Here is a 4348-nt window from a genome sequence, read left to right as displayed (position 1 = left end):
GAGTGTAAGAGGACTAACCATGGTTCTCTTGAACCATGGTTAGTCTAGCTTGCACCACAAGCTTCCCTCCACTATATAAGTCTTTGTCTTGACTTTGTAATCACTTTTGACATTTATGAGATTAGAATTCAGAAAATTCTCTCTCTCTCAAGAGTCCAAAACCGTGGAGAAACCTCTCTCCTTAAGAACCTTCACAAAGGAATCCTTCCTTTGTGCCTTGGTTCATTAATTCTTCTTCTTCTTCAAGAGGATTTCCACGCTTATAGTGTTGCTTCCTCAAACTCTTGGAGTTTGAAGCTTCAATCCATGAAGATAGTGAACCTCAAGAGAAGATTGGACTTGAAGATAGAGCTACTTGAAGAACATCAATCTTTTCTCCAAGTATTTTCTATCACTGGTACATAACAAACCCATAAGGGAAAGTTTGGAGAGACGACACTCATCACAACTTGGGCTGGTTGGAAGCCCTAATACCAATCCAACCTAGAGAGGTTGAGCTTAAAAGATACTCACTTCTCTCACTGGTACACGACAAAGCCATAAGGAAAATTCTGGAGACACGGTACTCATCACGAATTGGGCCAGCTAGAAGCCCTAATACTAGTCCATCCCAGAAAGGCTAAGCTCAAAAGATACTCATTTCCATCATTGGTACACGATAAAGCCATAAGGGAATGTCTGGAGAGATGGTACTCATCACGACTTGGGCTGACTGGAAACCCTAATATCAGCCCAACCTGGAGAGGTTGAGCTCGTAGATTTAGAAGAAATCTTGACCTCATCATCGCAAACAAGAAATCAGAAGTAGCATGGAGCATCTACACGGAGATAAAAGACCAGGTGGTACATTTTGCCATCCTTGTTCCCCAATGGAGTACGCAACTCAACACTCTGCTACTCTGAAAAGCAAGGATACAAGCAAATCCATCTATTTTGAAGAAATCAATGTGGAAGCACCTGCACGAAGGGACAAACAGAAGACATGGACAAAATGTCTTCGTCTTTACTTGCCTTTGGAAAGGCAACACGTGGCCATCCAAAGTATAAGTAGAGAGGGGCAATTGTAAACATTCTATTTTGTCTGGGATTCCAAAACAAGATAAAGGACTACTAAAACAAGGCAAGAGGTCCTTAAAGGCCCAATATGACATCAGAATGAACCAAAATAACATCAAAGGGCTCAGAAGATCAAAAAGGCCAAATTAGGAGCTCGAAATGGGTCGTTCTCAATCTGGAATAGGTCGTTCCAAACCATCAAAAAGGCCTGAAAATCCTAGGTCAAAATGGGTCGTTCCTAATCTAGAACGTGTCGTTTTGACCCAAGTTGTTATGAATAAAATAACAGTTTGGAATGAGCCGTTTTGATTTTCAAAAGGGTCATTCCGAATTCAAATTTTTTCCATAATAAACCAACCCAGAATGGCCCATTCCATTTATCAAAATGGTCATTCCAGTTGATTCTGATGCCTATAAATAGGTTTCTCGTGCACAGTGCAAAAGGACTGGGATTTAGACCAAAGAAGCGACGAATTTTGACTCATTTTCTATAGTTTTGGTTTAGATACTCTCTTCCTCTTCCTTTGCATTTTTTTTGTGAGATCTTTTGTAGAGCGAGAGACTGCCGAAATGCGACTTTAACACAACATTTAAAGATTTCTATAAAGCTTGCCTCAAAGGTATTATCATCAATTCCATCTCTCTTTTTTATCTAAATTATCTTGTTCATATGATATTGCCATGAGTAGATAATAATCATGTAGCTAACATCTTTTCAAACGCTCAGGGTTTAAACACCTTATTTTTGTAAATATTTGTAGTAAGAACAATGTGTAAATAATTAATAAAAAGGGGATAAATGTTTAAATTATGATTGTTTATTATGCTAAATTCATCATAAGGTACCAAATTACGGCATTGTAGGGTGCCTAATACCTTCCCTGCACGTAACTGACCCCCAAACCCAATTCTAGCTATGAAAGGCCATAATTGATTTGCGAAAATCTTTTCTTTTTTATGATTTTTTGAGTAAAATATCAGTGGCGACTCTGCCGAACCTTTCAAAAACCATTGATTAGGGATTAGTCTAGTTGTCAAGCATTCCCTAACTAATGAGATTTTCAAAATGGAGGTCCAAATATGGGAAAGATCAAAATGTTTTGGGTTCCGACATCGCACCCAACATGGACTACTTTATGCCCGACATACTAGCCACTAAGAGCAACTCATGCATGCTCTAGGTCATTCTCATGCCCGACGTCTTCAACTTGTGCTCGATGCAACATCAATTTTGAAGAAATTAAAATGTGAATAAATAGTTTTATGTCCTTTACTAATTCTTAAAACATTAAACAATCATATTACACATCAATTACATATATACTCTTAATTAGCATTCATCTTCATACTACTTAATAAAGCAAGGGTATTTACAAAAATCACAAGCACTAAAATTCATGATTAAAACACTAAACATGAAATTAGCCACACATACAAATCAATTATCACACATAAGGTGCAAAGAAACATACTGAAATCTAATTCTCCTTCCAAGATCAAATCATGAATTTCTTTAAGAACTAGATAAATAGGTTAATATGGTTGGGTTAACCTTCTACCAAACAATAAATTTACACCCAAAAGAGAAAACTCTCACTCTCCATTACCATTATGAACAATAGATAAAGGATGAATATCTTCAAGGTGTGCTCGTAATGCTCATGCGTAAGCATTAAAAAAATGTAACTTTTCTTTTTTAAAAAGACTAATCCTTAACCTAAAATTAACTTCTTTGGTTAAATGTTTTTAACTCTAGTTAAAAGACCTTTCCCTCACACTTTATGATGACATTATGCCTAGGGGCCATGTCCAAGAGGAACCAAGAAGAGTGGACTAAGCTTGAAGGAAGAGGCCTCAAGCTTTTATTGAGCTTTAGGTCACTTTTTAGTGGCTTATACTCTCTTGTTTGTGTATATTTTTTTATTTTAAATATTTTATTTATTTTGAACTTGTATTTTTGGGTCAATTAGTGTAGCAATTTATTTCCTTGTAATTTTTATTTTTAGAGGTGTCTACAATGTTTTTGGGGGTGTAACTAGAAAATGAGATATGAGCTTGTTGGGTTTAAATTGGCTCATGAGGGCATCATGGATGTGAGGTCCATAGTTTTGGACATTAAATTCTAGTGGACAAGGTGTTCCCATGACCAATTCAAGTCTCCAACATGTCACATAGACTTTTCTAGTCACACATTTGGCACTTTGGCATGTGACAAGCTCCCAATGGCTCATCTAGGTCTAGGATATTGACATAAGTCACACTTTTTATTCCTTTCCATGTGGCAAACTTTTATTGATTCTTTTAGATATACGAAAGTGACATTTTTTAGGGGAAAATTCGAAATTCAAATTGTAACTAGAGTTAGTACTTTTGAATAGAAGTTAACTGATCGAGGTCATACTCGATCAAATGCAATGAAATTTTTCTAGTACTAGAAAGTGACTCCTAGGTCGTCTCTCAAGGAATAACAAGCCAAGCAAAGGTTCTCGCAATACATAACAAACACACGAATGAGAGGTTTTGCAAATTCAAATTAAAACACTGATGAGTCATTATTTTCCCTTACTTATTTATCTTTTTGTACTTATTTTAATTGATGATTTGGGCTTAATTTCTTATTAATTGCACGATTTTACTATTTGGGCTTCATTGGGCCAGTAATTCGAAATTTAAATAATTCCAATTCACTTAGTCTAATTTTTGTCCATTAATTATTTTCAGGTTAATTGTGAAGCATTTTTAGGCTTGGATATTTCAGACTTCAAGAGACAAAGTGCCATGTTAGCGCCACATTAGCACCCTTTTAGATACCTATTTTTGTATTATCCGTTTTTGTAATTTCGGGCCAAACACATGGGATTGGGCCCATTTGCATTTTTAGGTCTTAGGTATTTAGGTTAGGGCTGACCTAGCATCCACCAACCTTAAAACTGATGTGACCACGTTTAGTTTTATCCTCTCCTTCCTCATTTATGTTTTTTCTCTTCTATTTTGTTTCTCCATTCACGTTTTTCTTCTCCATTCACGTTTTGCTTTTCTGCTTGTATATGAGATGCATTTTACATTGAATGAATACAGATTGTTAGTTTCTTCTTCTTCTTCCTTTTTGACTATATATTCTACTACATTTTTCGTTTGATGGAAGGCTAAAACCCCTGGGGTTGGCTCCTTGTTGTGGATTGTAATCTCTATTTGAGGTTGTGTCCGTATTGTGTATTTCTGTTCTGCTTGATTCTTCTTCATTAAATCTTTGTATTAATGCGTTCATGCTTAATGGGTTGCCTTTAATACC

Source organism: Cajanus cajan, chromosome 3 (assembly GCF_000230855.2).
Source record: "Cajanus cajan strain Asha chromosome 3, NIPB_CcT2T_4, whole genome shotgun sequence".
NCBI lineage: Eukaryota > Viridiplantae > Streptophyta > Magnoliopsida > Fabales > Fabaceae > Cajanus > Cajanus cajan.
Note: the sequence above shows the minus strand (reverse complement) of the source record.